This window comes from Macrobrachium rosenbergii, chromosome 3 (genome assembly GCF_040412425.1).
Source record: "Macrobrachium rosenbergii isolate ZJJX-2024 chromosome 3, ASM4041242v1, whole genome shotgun sequence".
Lineage (NCBI taxonomy): Eukaryota > Metazoa > Arthropoda > Malacostraca > Decapoda > Palaemonidae > Macrobrachium > Macrobrachium rosenbergii.
The window spans coordinates 10,046,283-10,062,727 of NC_089743.1; the positions used below are offsets into that span (position 1 = coordinate 10,046,283).

General features: G+C 41.7%; 1 long non-coding RNA gene across 2 annotated transcripts in view; it reads right to left on the reverse strand.

Moving 5' to 3' along the window:
• Nucleotides 1–16,445, reverse strand: part of LOC136852565 (uncharacterized) — a 145,616-nt gene that overhangs the window by 19,191 nt on the left and 109,980 nt on the right. For both annotated transcript variants that reach the window (XR_010857183.1, XR_010857184.1), the window contains exon 4: nt 2,923–3,031. This is a non-coding gene — a long non-coding RNA (uncharacterized lncRNA). The remainder of the gene's footprint in view (nt 1–2,922; nt 3,032–16,445) is intronic.

Consider the following 16,445-nt stretch of genomic DNA (forward strand, 5'->3'; position numbering starts at 1 on the left):
TTCCCACCCTCTCTCAGAGGGGCGAAAGGACTTAGTCTAATGGTGAGACGACTACTCCCCGTGCCTTCCCATCCTCTCTCAGTGAGGTGAGAGGATCTAGCTTAATGGTAAGATGACTACCTTCTGCTTGGATGCCTAGCCTAGCCTAAATTAAACCTAGCCTAGCTTGACCTAATCCACACCCCAAGAACCTGGATCATCTTAGACATCTAAGCCTCTAGATCCGAGGATAGGTGTTCTGCAGTGTTGTTAAGGAATGGTACCATGGTAGCTCCATAGTCAACAAGTGTCCTATCATCTCTTCAACTGACGGTGCAGGTGCACAGGCTTGCAGTAGTACACTCAGCACAGCAGCACAGCGGTCAACCAGAAGCATTCCATTGGCAGTGCAGGTGCTCAGGTTTGCAATGGCTCCCTCAGCACAGCGGTTAACCAGACACTCCAGGATGATGGATATATGACAGACAAGTTCGATTTTGCGTCCATTATTCAAGCCTTTTGCTTGCAACTTCCCATCATTTTGCCTGATTTGCCGGGAGATTAACAATACCTCCAAACTAAGTTCTGACAACTTGTGTTTGGTTCCTACTGGGTCAAGAAGCAGTGTCTAGGAGCACCATTTCTTTTGACTTGATGTAGTTACGCTCCTCTTGTGAGGAGTGGGAAATGTATGCAGTAGCTACTGCTGCTTGCTATAATTACCAGTTGATCCACAACCGGAGGGGAGTACTATGTGGATCTTAAGACAGTTTCAGGAGTCTCGGTGTCCAAATAGGCGCTCCTTTGATAGCAACGACACCAGAGACTTTTCGTTCTTAGGAACATTGACCAGGACAGCAGTCTCCTACGCTACCTTTCTTTGGACTTGAGCACTGTTCTTTTTAGACTTTCAGGAGTCTCAAGATCCAAGATAGACACTCCTCTGTGTGATAGCAACGACACCACAGTAGTGCCATGGTCAACAAAAGGTCCTAGTGTCCTTTCATCTGCTCTACTGCAGTGCAAGTACACGAGCAGACAGAAAAAATTCAGTGCAGTGGCCAAATAAACATCCAAAGCAAGATGGATGTCAGTAAAACATTTATTCACTGAAGTCAGGAGAGGAGGACAGTTGATCTTGACACCTTGTCTTCTGGATTAGTTTAAATAGTTTGATCATGGTCCTTTCTCGACTTACTGAAGTTGGCACGGTTCTGTTCTGTCTTCTCGCACCTTTGGTACCCATTTAAATCTGGAAGCTTACGCCTTTCGTCATTCTAAATTTCGAAAGTGTTCAGTGAGATGGATCATCCCACTTCCTTGGTCCTGTGGTGCCAATGACAGTATGACGTCCATGTTACCTCCATAAAGACTAGATTTTCAACCCAATGCTAACGAATCGTTCGTTATCTTCGAGTTGGCCGAGAAACGGTGTCCAAGTTCCTAAACTGTCATTTCTCTGACTAGTGAGATGCTCAAATGAGCGTACCCCGCAACTTCTTGGCGGACAAAAGTGCTTTTCGGACCAGATCTTTCGAGGCCAGGGTCATTGGTCTGTCCATTGCATTCAGGAAGAACCTGTTGGTCGAGTACTAAGATGAAATGTAATCCTGCGGATCACATTCATTTCCTTTTGCCTTGGGACATTGCCCATAGGTCCTTGGACTCCTTTTCCTTGGATACTGTGGTGGATGCTCAACAAGTCATTTAGTTCACCTAGCTCTTGAGGGGCAGGTTGCATCTCACCTAAGGTGCGCTGCCGTTAGGAGAAGGTGTATGTGGGACTGGCCTCCCTTTCTCCTGTCTTCCTTCCTCTTCCAGTGGGCAGAGGAACAGTGAACAACTATGAGCAAACCAGTTGGTTATTCTTAGCTTTATAGTCTCCGACACTGAGGGTTCATCCAAACCTTTTCAAATCAAGGATATTACATTCCTTTAATTCGAAATGCCCAGAAGTCTGACGATTGAACATCTCTCTTGTTCAATGGATCAGGGATATGGTCTCCTTCCTTTGCTCTTTACTGACCAGGAAGAGAGTACCCAGGTGAGGCGAACTACCAATCAGTTCAGAGATTTACTCGGAATCCTCCCTCCAAAAGTAAGTCTCCCATATGTAGGCTAAAGACTGAGGGTTTGCATTCGTATAGGAACAAATAACAAATTTTTAAAAGTAATTTGTATTTTTCCTAACACAAACCTGAGGTCTTTACATTAAGGGCCCACTTCTTACCACCCCTCATTCTCTTACCTGGGCCATAAGGTAACCTGTGTAGAAAAGAATGTACACTGGGTGGGTGGGTGGTGCTTCTGCCCCTACCATCAGTAACTGTCACAACAACCAACCTTGCAAAAGTTTAACGGCTAGACTTCCAGCTCGCTGAAAGTTAATCCCATATGTAAAGAACTCAGGTTTTTATTTTATGAAAAATACAAATTACTTAAAAAAAAATTGTCATTTTTATAGTTATCTTATGACTACTTTGGCAATAACTTCCATTGCAAATTCTGTATTAATCCATTACAACTGCTCCTATATCGAACAAAACTGGGGAATACAGTGGGAAACATGACGTTGGGTGCATAAAATTAAAATTAGCAAAATGCAGATACAAAATAGCCCAATATTCCTATTCCAACCAAACCTAACCTAGCCCGACTCAAAGTTAAGGTTTTCCTCCATCATCCATCATTATTGGACAAGGTTGTAACAGCATAATAAAAAAACTGCATCATAAATAAATGTCAAACTCTTCAAAACTACAAAAATAAAAATGTACTTAAGATGCTTTCCATAGTAGCGAAATTATTTCGTAGTTTTGGGCACATGGTTTCCAGTTCATTAAAACAATGAATGTACAGCAAAGTCAACTGAACCTTTCAGCAGACATGAAGCTAACACTGCATAAGTATAGTTGTTCTGTGATATCAAATGTTAGTACTTACAAAGGAATGGGACTTAGTAGTAAAACTTGAAAGGGATGTTCTAGAAGACACAATTTCACAATTGGAAGTCTGCAGTTTTTCTGAGGCATCATGACTGATAAACATCAATCTGAAAAGGAAGGTGAGAAGTTATGAAGAAATGGTGTTGAATTACACATGAAGTAAGGGTAATTTTAAATCGCCCCAACCCCATAACTGGGTTACTTACCATGTATGATGAATATGGTATGAAAAAAAGTCTTAAAATCAACTTAAATGCACAATAAATATAAATTAAAGGTACTTACAGTGTATCAGATTACAGGTTCAAAAGTAACATTTACTTTTCTGTACCATATAATTTACCGACAATGTATGGTCAACAATGAACTTACGCTGGCTATTCTACTCCCAGAAAAACTTGCTATAGGGCACCCTGTCCTATGCAAACCACCTTCATGCCAAAAAAACTTAAAACTAATTTTTGCACCATATCAGCGAATATAGCTCAATAATTATGCTTTTCCTTAAAGTGACGTATGGATCTACAACAAATGATATATCTGTTGGAAGAGCCATGGTGTCAAATGAACTATGCTCAACATTCCACCACTAGGAATAAGTAACTAATAACTTTGTATTTTTCTAGAGCCTTTTATATAGAGTATCTTTCAGTGTGAGCTGGAAACTTAGTAAGAAGGTGGTTAACAGGAGATGGGGAGTATGCCTCACTCACCAGCTGTTGGCCACAGGGACTGAGTGGAGTAGCTAAGGTGGGACTAAATATAAAAGTCTTTGGTTTGTATACCTATGAAAAATACAATTGTTCATATACAGAACAAACCCTTGGTCTTAACGTAAGGGGATTTTCTCAAGCGCTTTGCTGGAGTCTGGTTATTAATAGCACAAGGTTTTGGTGGCAATGGGAGAGCCAATGGGGAAGGAGGTGAGTGGAGCCTGACCTGGTTTCCCCCCTAGCGGTGCTGTGATGCTTCAGTTCTCTCTTAATTGCCTTCCAAGCAAGATGAAAGCTGTCTTTCTTGCTCAGAAGCCAGTTGTTTTTAGCTCTTCCTGCCCACTTTGCACCTTGCTGTTCTGGTTTTTCATTCTCTTTTTTTGTTGTGTGATTGTGTATTATATTGTGCTATCTGTGTTTTTTGCACTCCCATAAATGCAAACCCATGAATCATCTAAGCAATCCAGGCCTCAGAGAAGATGCCCGGCATTGGTAATTTCCCATGCTCTCGTTGTTTAGCCTCTTTGGATACAGACCCACATACAGTACCGCTTGTAGCAGATGCAGATCTAATGATTATAATGTAAGTAATCCCTGTTCCAAGTGCCATAATTAGTCTCCAGAGCAATGGAAGAATTTTTTTAGTGGGAAGAAAGATGATACATGGATCGGGTCTAAGCGATGTCAGGCAAGATCGAAAAGCCAAATCAAAAGTCCTTTGTTCAAAAATGGGTCTTGGGAAAGGTTGTTTTCTTGGGAAGGTTTCGTAACTCCAATGGTGGCAGAAACCTCCATTCCTTCTTGCTCTACCTCTTCTATGCCAAAATCTCTTCTTGCTGCATCTTCTTCTCAGGAAGATTTTACTCCTTCTTGTTCTTCTATTGCCTTGTCTTTAGATGATTCAAAGAGGGGTTCGGGAGATCTTGTAATTGATGTAGCTGCTCCTGTTTTTCAGTGGGGGAAGTAACCCCCTCCAACCCCGAGGGATGATCCAGCTCCCCCTTGTACAGTCTTTTCAGGCATGGTAGTGCAAAAGGTCTCCAAGTGCTTGGCGTCATTAGGCCTTCCAGGGGTAACCTCCTTTGGGGGCCTACTGTCCCACTTCATGTCCACCATGATAGTTTCCAAAGCTACGGTTTCTGTGACCTTCTTCCTGCGTTTCCACGGCTGCTCTTCCCTCATCCTAAATCTTATCATCATCAGCCTTGCCACCTCCATCAGCGTCCATTCCTGTGCCTTCTACGTCTGCTGCTTCCGACTCTCTTGTTCAAGCTCTGTTTGATAGAGTTGATAGTGCTCTTTTGAAGAAGTACAGTTGGACAGGTAGAAGAAATCAAAGAAGAAACGTCATAGATCTCCCTCTTCATCTTTCTCTTCCTCCTTTTCTTCCTTGCCGTCTGTTCATTCCCTCCCTATCAGACGTTGGAAGAAGAAAGACTTCATTTGAAGCACCTCCATGCAGAAGATTCATAGGCCCTCTTCAGATTCACGCTCTGGTTCTCCTGCACCATTCTGCTAGACACTTCTGTGTCGAACTTGTTCCTGCTGTGCACAGACGTGTGCCTACCAAGTTACACGTCACCCAGTTACCGATTCCCGTGCGGCACACACATCAAGAGAAGTCTCCTGTAAGAACCACAAGTCTGTGAATCGGATTTCTCTGCAAGAAGTTACAGTTATCGCGTCTTCTTCTACTCATCTTACTCAAGGAACAAGCGTTTTTGCCACGACTATGAAGAAGGATGACAAGGTTCCCATTAAAAAGTCAAGATTGAGGGAACGTTCTCGGGACCAAGACCGCTCTCCTCTTACATCTCATAGTCCACATTCTTGCTCACAAGGCTGTGATTGTTCTCCACGTAACGAGAGCCCTACATGGTTGTGCAACCATCAATGGCTGTCATCTCCTCATCATACGTGCTCCTGTTCTCACGGATGGTACAGCAATCCACATTCTCACTCACACGACTGTGACCGTTCTCCACATAATGGGAGCCCTACACAGCCGCATAACCAACCACACCCTTCATCCCCTCATTATAGTATGCACTCCCATTCTCGTGGACGGGATCGTGATCAAGACAAGGCACCTTCTCGTTCTGCAGAAATCTATGCTTCCAAGAAGGTCTTAGGCCCTGAGCGAGCTTATGCCCAGTAATTAACAAAGATCTTTTTGTTGCATCCGATTTGGTTGATAGAAGGGATCAAAAACTCCATGGACCAGAAGTAGAAGGTCCTCTTCCCCCCCTAGATGGAGACAATGAAGAACTTATAACAACCTATGCAGAAGTCGTTGAACTCATTCATGGGTACAACAACTTGGCGCTGGTTGGGCCTAAGAAAAAAATGAAGACATCTTTGGGGTTGCCATGCTCTAATCATGCTGACTACACTCTCAACCAAGTGAATTCTCTCGTCTTTGGATCGGGACAATTCACTTTGATCTAGTAGTTCTTTTAAGTTGCTCCCTCCACCACTTCCATGGCACAGACGCTTCTATGTAACCCCCAAGGCTGCATTACAAGTAAGACAAGTGGATCCAGACCTGGTTCAATTAGGCTCAGGCCTACATTAGACCAATTTAAGGTGGAGGACACCTCCTTCACACACCTAGAGTCAGTTACAATGGAGATAACCGCTTCTCTGGCATTTCAGGTGGTTTCATGGTTTAACCTATGGTTGACAACAGTGGGCAAGATCTCTTCTGCCTCCATGGTTAGCAACAGTGAGGAGGGTGCCACCTTCCTTAGACTGTTGCAGTCTGGCAGCAAGACTTTTTCATACTTGGCTTACTTAACTGCAAATATGTGGGCCAATTGGTTACTGAAGGGGAGAGAGATTCTGCCCTCTCTAAGTTCTCCAGATTTCTTGGCATGGATTCCATCTTAGCATTGAGAAATGGAGATATTCTAAGCTCCTCATCTCTCTTTCCTAAGGACCAGGTTGATGTGGCAGTCAACAGACGGAGAGCAGACAACTACAATTGTTACAGTATACAAAATTTTTTACTTGTCCCTACTGGAATACAAACCATAGCCTTTTATATTGGAGACTTACCCTTCAGTTGGGAGGAACCACCACGGAACTGCTGTAATCCTGTGTGCCTTGCAAGCAAGGGAGGTCATGACTCCTGAATCGCTGCCAGTCTGTCAAAATAGTTGGACAAAATAGTAGGGCTCTGGGCCTGAGAGCCCTTTCTAAGGTGAGAAAGGGTCACTCAAGTAAGGAACCATTTGGAGAATCATGGCATCACCCATAGTCCTGGTAAAACCCAGAATTGGGTGGTGGACTAAACTCTGCCTAGTCCTCTCCCCTCCTTGTTATAAGAGAGAGGACAATGGGGACTCTGGCAGTCATTGACTGGGAGAGGATGCCTGAAGTGCTGTCACCTGTACTCTGCCCAACTCCAGCATGTACATTGGCCCAGAAGCTGCTCTCAAGAGAGAATAAGGATGGAATCCAGTCATTCCATTTCTACCTCCAGACTTCCACCAGGCTTAGATACTTTGGACAACGTCAATACCTTGTCCAAAACGGAGCTCTGGTGACAACACAACATGGGACAGCCATCACAATTCACAAGTCCCACAGAAAAAGTGTTCAGGAGTTTGAGCGACATCCCTCACATAGAATGAGGAACAGGGAGTCTGATATGTCAGACACTCACCCTCATTACTTAGAAACCTGAGAAGTTCAAATGAACAGTGAAGGATGGATTAATGCCCTTGACTTCGAGATCCCTTCCTTGGGAAAGGAACCAAACTCCTTTGAGGAGGTGACAGCCTGAAGAACCCATACAAAGTCAAAATAACTCCTTTCAGCCCTAACACCACTAATGAAAGGAGAAAACACTCCAGTCATTGGGGTAAATAACTTCAAATAGTACTGGAAAGCAGAGGCCGGCAAAGCAGTATCTCATCTCCACCTTAGATTTGGGGTAAGAATTGAAGAAACTCTCAATCTGTCATCAAAAGAGATGAGACATTAGCCACTACTCCAACAAGGGAATGATAGAATAAGAGCAATCTTTGCCCTACCAAAAGCTAAAAGCGACACAGCAAGCAAGCCAAAAGACTTCCCTAGTTATGTGCCAATGCCAGGAAAGAACAGCCTAAGTGTAAAGACTGTTCAAAGTGGAGTAGTTTTGAAAGATACTAAGAACAAATCACTTGGAACCAAAGTTCCCGAGAGACAAACTGTTCAACAATTAAAGTATAGATAACTCCAATGAAGAGGAGAGGAGAGGTCGAACCCAATTAGGAAAAGACTTTAAAGGCAATCTTTAGCCTTAATGCTACATCCTGAAAGGGACCTGACTCAGCTAAGGTAAAAGGGAAAGACTGTGATCTGCTGAGTATATGCTCTGAGCAGAAAGATTCCCCTTCTATGATACTAATTATAGAAGATGCTCCTGTCGAGGCATGTCCGCCAGAAAACTTGAAAAGTACACTAATAAATTTCTTGCTACCCTTCAAGAAAACTCATTTTCTCAGGAGCTACTGGAGAATTCCAGCATAAATTGCAGGCAGTTTAACCCTCAACAGCAAAGGCAAACTAGAGGCTGACAAGGAAAGGGCTGGGTCGCTCTCACTGTGCTTTGACCAGAGAAACAATAGAGCAGGAAATCTCTCAGCCGGCCAATGAATAACTGCCAGTGCCAAGTGAAAAGCAAGGAATGGGAAACACTGTTTTCACTCCTTGAAGAAGTTAGGGAGAGAGAACAAGAAATAAAATTTAATGTTCTACAGGTGATGGAACTTAATTCCAAAACTGAAAATGAAAACAGAAAACTGAAGTTCTCTAATCCTAGTCTCTACCCATGGAATAAGGGGACTCAAATATTTAAAACTTCTTTGCTCTTCATTACAAAAATACATCTACATCAGTAAAAATAGAGTCAAATAATTCAATAAAGCACTAGAAAATAATGTCCATATTCATATCACAACACTATGATACAGTGCAAAACAGTTCCTGGCATCAGAAAGATGCAGTGCCACATTGCAAAGGTTGCACATCCACTTGGACCAGTAGATATTCTTCTTGGTGGAGCAGTTCTTACAAGTCTGTCTCATGGGGGTGAAGACCAGTACATGGAGGGTGGAGGTATCAGTTCTAACAGCTTTTGGTACTTCCTGGCGACAACTGACCTCTGGTTGGGAACACCACTTTCCCAACAGACTCCTGAGTAGCAGAGATAGAAGGAGTGGGCGCTGAAGGAGTGTCATCTGACCTGCTCATGGCATGAGAGAAAACTCTGGACTTCCTTTGCATCTTGCAGTACCTGGAGATGGAGAGGCAAAAATTCTTCAGGAGCATGGGTTTCTCATTTAGCCTTGCAACGTCCCTCTTGTAGACTAGCCGAGCATTGGCAATGGATACATCAATGCAATATCCAAAGATCTTGAGTGGCCAGCGTCTTGACATGAGGGGCATCTTGTAAAGATGGGTCAGCATGTTACCCTTGTCGATGCCACCCATCTTACCATTGTATTGCTTTATCATGTCAGGACATGGGACATAACCTCTTCTCTTTGGCATCTCTGTCATACCTCTTGACAGATGCCAAGGTTCTACTCCTGCATCAGTGGACAGCTTGTTGAGTACTTTGTTGTCCTTCCACTTCAATGCCAGAACACCGTTACAGCTCCTGTAGTCCATGGTGCCTCGTTTGGTCGTCTTGCTGCTGAGCTGGTCTGCCAACATAGCAGCACTGGTACGTGTCCCTTAAGTGCTCAACAAGACCAATGCTGGTGAAGAAGTTGTCTGCATACACACATCTTGTTTGGGTGCTTCACTGTCCTGAGGAGTGTAACCATCTGGTATGGGCTGAGCACCCATTTCACTGGAAACCACATTTCACCAAACCCAGCTGGTACTGGATGTTGTGACCGATTTACGGGAAACCACGTTTCACAAAACTCAGCCGGTACTGGATGTTGTGCCCAGTTTACCAGGAAGTATGAGTGATAAAGAAACATGCCAAACCAGATGCTGTGCCCATTTACGTCAGTGTACATATTCATTCTCTTTTCAGGTTGGAACCTTCTGTGGTGCCACAGGTTTTAGGGGGTTTTCCCAAGTGACCCCAATCATAGTGATGAGGACAGTGCCAAAGAATTTGAGTACATTGATGTTGATGACGACGACAATGACCCTGACTACCAACAGTACGTCGAAGCAGCTTTAGCTGAAGATGCTGTTGAAGAGGAGAACCTCTTGTCACCTACAAGGAAGAAATGAAAAGGTAACCAACCATTTTGGTTTCCCCACATCAGGGGTAGTGTTGCAAATTCCTCACCCTAACTTTTTATCTACAGTTGAAGGTCCCCATTTTCGGTGGTCACCTTGGAAAGTACTCCCCCTTTCACAAGGTCTGCCTCTGTGCCCAGTTTTCTCCTTACAGGCTTATTTAGACAGGACCTCGCAATTTTGTCAGGTCCCTCTTTATTTGAAAAAGGGGGTACTGTCATTGTGGTCTGCTATTAGGCAGCATGTATTTTCTTAATACAAGCCTATTCAGATTCAATTCCAAAGCTCATGATCTTAGAGCAGTGGCCACTTACATTATTTTCATTACATGAATTTCGAGGACCTTACTAATGTTCAGGGTGGAATTCTCCCCTAGTTTTCAACGTCTCTATTTAAAGTCTGTAATAGCATAAGAATGATATTTATTTCTCTGTTATTATTTCACCGCTGACACGGGTCCCCGATCCAGAAAAAGGATTTTGACAAAGGAAAATCTATTTCTGGGAGGGGCCCGTGTCACCCGTGACCCACCCTGTTTTTCATTCTCTCCCTCCCATGGTAAACATCATTCTAGTGGGGTGGGTGCTAACATGGAATGCGACTAGTGTTGCCTTGTGTACAGTCTGAGAGTAGTGCATGGGCTTCATCGGCACCTCTCTCGTTGGGACTTTTGACATTGGGAATCTTTATAGGGCAGGGTCCCGTGATTGTGACAATCTCACCTTTACCATATACGACTCCATTTCTTGGAGCTCGCTCTGGGGTAGTAACCCCAGCTTTACATTTAGCTTTTCTCTGGTATCTAGCAACGGAATTACCTAGAAATAAGTGCTGAATGGATTATTTCACCGGGTGACACGGCCCCTCCCCAGAAATAGATTTTCCTTTGTCAAAATCCTTTTTTTTTTTATTTGTGGCACTCATGCTAATGTTCTTTTTCTCTTTTATTCAGAGGAGAAAAAATTATATATGTATGTATGTACAGTATATATATGTATATATATATATATATATATATATATATATATATATATATATATATATATATATATATATATATATATATATAGAGAGAGAGAGAGAGAGAGAGAGAGAGAGAGAGAGAGAGAGAGAGAGAATGTTTCTTATAGATGTTGACAGTTGTTTTTTCTCTTTTTCCAGTAGTTAAGCATGGCCGTGACACCCCACCAGCAGCAGTAGCAGAGGAGGAAGAGTGGGCAGATGAGGAGGAGGATGAGGAAGCAGCCTATCCAGATTTCTTATGCGAGAACTAGACTTCCCCTTTCTTGCTGCTAATGGCTCTCATAATCTTTCTTCCATTGTCCTTACTAGCCTCGCATCACAGGGCTGGTTCAGTCAAGAACTGAAGAATAAATTACACCTATTGGAAGAATCTCTCCAGGAAGGACTACTGCAAATAGAGCCCACTTTTTTAAATGCAGCAGCTAATAATGCCAAAACCCCAGTAATTACCTAACGAGATTGTGAAGGCCTTCTTCCTCCACAAGGTAAATTAGGAAGACCACAACAGGATGACTACCTAATCCTAGGTAAACCAAACTCCTGCAGAAACTTTGATAATGTGTAAGCCTTACAGACACCTCAAGTCAATATTACTTGTATAGTCAGAGAACAACATAGCTTCTGATGACCCTAAGGCCTGTACCGAGGGGGGTTGGGGGGTCGAAAGACCCCCCCCAAATTTCTGGAAGTCCATATTTTCTGTGAAAATTCTGTTAACCAAAGTCAGTACTTTGAATAACATCTAACCGGGTAGAAGGGCATACACCGCATGCCCAGTTTTTCCTCTTAATATAACTAAAATAACATTTTCAAGTATTTCATCTTGTGTATACTTATATATGCAATGACATATATAGAAGAAAAGGTCCAATTTTAGGAAAAACGACCCCCCCACAAAAAACTCTGGGTACGGGCCTGAACCTTCCTAGAAGCTGCCATGTTCTCAGCAAATTCAAGACAACTTTTAGCATGAATAAGTCTATAACAGGAAATTCTCTTGCAAGAAAAATAATTCAAGAAGTTTATTTCTTACTGGAGACATAACTACTGAAAGATGGCCATGTCTCAGTAATGACAGCATTTTTTTATTCTGTAATAATAAAATGCAAGAAGCCACAATAAATATAATTAAACAAAAGAGAATGACAAGAAGAGTATATTCATCCAAAACTCGAGTTCTAAGCCAGCAGTCAGGACAGCAAGGGATAGCACGTCTGTTATCTACTACAGTTGGTGAGTGAAGGATACTTCCCCACTCACCCCCATCTCCATCTTTTAACCACCTGGTTACCTGGTTCACCACCTTGTTTCCAAGTTTCGACTGCTTTCCAGCTCACAATGAAAGATACTCCTACATAAAAAAGATGATGATTTGTATTCTTGAAGGAACAAATATAAATGATAAAATACAAAATATATCAGCATTTGAGCTTAACATAAAATAGTACATGAGGTAGCACTAACAGAATCATAGCCTGTTCATATTAAATAAAAAAATATCTGGAATATTGCACATAGTAACACTTGGAACTGTTCACAGTACGGTACAAGGGTTTCACTCACTGAGGAGTTATATAAGATCTCTTGCAATACAGAGCTATAAAAGATCTCTTGTGCTTAAATATGAGACATACATAACAGTTTCTTTCCCCCTTTACTTGTCACTGAACAAATTGTTTCTCAACAATGAAAAAATCTAATCTTTCAGAAGGTTTCCCTCTACTGTACTCATTCTATTGAGGAGTACTGTACTGTGATTATGATCTCTGCTGGTACAAGAACAGACTGAAATACACATGGTGGATGAAGGTCCCGATGAACAATATTACCTTTGGCAAAATTAACTGAGGAACCTGAATCTTGTAAATCTGCACAATCAACTTGATTTGTATTTAATGGTTACATCATAGTGTAAATTACCTCTCTCTCATAATCTCTCCTGCTAACCATTGCACAAGATGGTGGGAAAAATCTAATTTTTGGGGGGGAGATTTCCCACTTTTTCATTAACTTTTCTCTCCTAACTGACTGCATACTGGGATACCCAAGATCTAACTTATTCCTAACCCTCCTCCCCATTAATAAAATTGTGTCATACACCCATAGTTCATGCAGAGTTGTTCTATAGGATAGTAGGAAACTTTGCAATGTAAGATACTACATTAGTACCAGAATTCACTTGTTTGTACTTTACACTGTGGTTGAGGTTTGAACAAATTAATATCTTGGCTTCTCCATTTGTTGCTGGATGATAGGGTGATGAGAATGTATACTGTACCTTGTCTCCAACTAGGAGAACCTCACATACATGCTTTCACACACCTATACACACTCACTCTCTCTCACACACACACACACACATACACACAGGACCTAAACGTAGAGTATTATAAGCAGCTTGGAAATTCCCTAAGCTCACATGAAGTGAAGTAAGGAGCACTGTACAAGGTTAACATACAATAAAGAATCATATACTACATGAAGCAGAACTAACAGAATCATAGTTTGTGAGGTAGTTCTAATAGGATGATATACAATACTAAAATGAGATATGCAACTGTAATACTGCACATGGTAGTAACACTTGGAACTGTTCATGTTCGCAGTATGCTTTCCTAAGCTGAGGAGTTATGAAAATCTCTTGTGCTTACATACAAGCCACATACATAACAGCATCCTACCCCTTTACTTGTCACTGAACAAACAATGTACACAAACAAAAGTACACAACTAAGAGTATGTTTGGCAGAAGAGGTCTTGCAAACTGAGGGTGTGGGTGAAGTCTACATCATGCTTGCAGCTTGCCATGAAGCACAGAAGAGGAGTCAGCGATCTGAAATGAGGATTATGACTGATGCACTGTATGCCCTGACAAAACAAATCTATTGGCACTGAGAACACTCAATTATTAATACAAGACAGTGATTGCGCAGGTTCCATTCTTGAAGCATGAGCAGCTCCATCTGGCACTGCTGTCTTTTCTGTCTTATCATATGTAACGAACACAAGCTTAGTAAAATCAAGTCACAGCAAGTAGCTTGACAACATGAGGGAAGAGGCAAAACAGGACCACTGCTTTGACGAGTCTGGAATGTCAACTTTGAACTGCAAAGACTAATGTGAACAATCAAGGCTTGAGATTCTGCAATTCCATTCTAAACCTTGCTGTAGACATAAAGCTTTCTATCTTCATGTTGATCCACTCACTCACGGAAAGCAATTCCAAACTACCTTGAACACTCTTAAAGCTAATCCCCTTTACTCTGTGAACTACGAAATTAACTATGCCGTAAGTTTTCCTAATCGCCTTCAAGAAATGTGCTTTTTAGCAACAATATCCAGTGGTAATGAAGGCATTCTACAATGGGAATTTTGTTATCCACAAGTCTATATGAGTTTTCTCATTTAGAACTACTCAACAGAGGAGCAATTGGGTTGACTGAGGACCTAGCAGACTTGATAGGTAGTGTCTGGATCGGAAGTGAACACTTGTTGCATATGAGACTGTATCAGTTGCAAATGGATAGAGCCACAACAATCTATTGATGTCATGAGCAGGTCCTCAATGCACAGAAACCTTTATTGAGAAGGTGGATATACAATACTGTGTTGCAAGAAATGGGCCACCCCTTTTCATTGAAGATTCATCTTACATTCTGGTGTTAGATATTGAGAACATTATAGATTCTGATAATGTTAAAATGGTTATACCCTCCACGCAGAGATGAAGAACAATTTCAGTCATTCTTAGAGGGACTAAGAATGAAAGTCAATGGCTGTTTTACTATCCAATCAAGAACAACAGTTAGTCCTCCTTCAAACATGACCAAATTGTTACCAATTCCAAAGAAAAGGTTCTGAAAGGTCACTGTCAGCTGCTCTCATAACTCTTCATTTTCAGCCAGAACTGAAAGTATGACTTGCAAGAATTCTTCAGGATGAGAACTAGTCAGCACTTGTCTCCTTCACTGAGAACTACAAGTTTCATACATGTCAAATGTAATAGTAAGGAGAAAACCTTCAAGCACAAATGAATACTGCAGAGATAACCACATGGAGATGCTGTTATCATAGATGGATCACTATACTCCAGTGCCAAAGACAATAGGGTGAATGTAATGTTTTGATGTCTGAAGCCAGGTCAAACAAGGACACAGAGTCAGGAAAAGAGTTAGAGGAACCAGTATGCTTCACAAAAACTGGAACAGTTTTCTGTGAGATGACAAAAACATTATCGATCCCAGTAACTACTAGTCAAACCTTTCAAGGGAAATGTCAATGAATAAAAACAGTGGTCAAGGTAAAATAGAACTGCCTTGTACCTACATGTAAAACAGAAGATAATTCTTAATTCTGCCGAAAAGCAACAGAAGTAGCACTGTATTCAGACTTTTTGAACTGACACTGTACTTGTTCCACTTTTCCATACTCCACATTATTGTTGGCTCTTGAGATTACTTGCCCTAACCCACAGAACACCATGTTCTTAATTACTGTACACGGTTCTTCCCATTCCATGTGCAGAACACTGGAGGTTTTGCTCCTGAAGACTGGTTTTCCATAAGTAAAACTTAATGGGTCACTGAATAGATAAAGGTTTTCATTATTGTTGGTGAAAGCCAGGAAGTAATGACAAAAAATTCTTTGGACTAGTCCTGGCTACTGGTTATTTGGGCCACTGCTACAAAATTAGGAGGAAACAACAGGCCCACTGATGACCAGCTCCTAGTAAGTGTGAACTTAACAGACAACTGGTAAATCTTGCTAACCATTTTGAGGATGCAAATGCTATCAGAAAGACTGACTTCAGTGTGAGGTCCAATAAGGAGGGCTCCTGAAATGGAACTCTCATTAATAATTTCAAGTGCTTATTTCTGGACATCAATTTTTTTCTGTTGCTTATTTATGGGCATCAACTTTTGTCTGTAGTCACTTATTCATCACAACTGTGAACATGATCTGTAAAGCTACTGGCAAAACAAATAATGATTATTTTCATGATAAAATTAATCATTTGGATACTTACCTACTGGTAAATTAGCTTACATCCTCACTCTGTCCTGTGCAATCGGCATTCAAAATAAACAAAAGAATACTGCCTGACTTACCCAGATGGACTGTAATCACCTGTTTCTCACCAGGTGGTGTTGGAATGTTTATGTTCTTGTCAGGATTCTTCATGACCACCCATTAAGATGTGGGGAGGCTGGGTGGGTTTCCACTTTAACTGTAGGTAAGTATCCAAATAATTATTTTTATCATAAAAATTTTCATTATTTGGGACGAATCTTAGCCTACTGTTAAAGTTAGCTAATTACATTTGAATTAGGATAGTGGATTAGTGCAGCTAGAGAAACATCCATGTGGTCAGGTGAAATAAAAGGTTTTTAAAAGGGGGTTAAAAGCTACTAAACATTCTTTCCTGTTGTATGACCCTTCTTGGTAAATACTCTCACCAGAGGGTAGATCCACAGCAGGGGCAAGGCTACTTACAGGGAAAAGGGACTATCTTGTAGAGTGCTACCGACTCTTT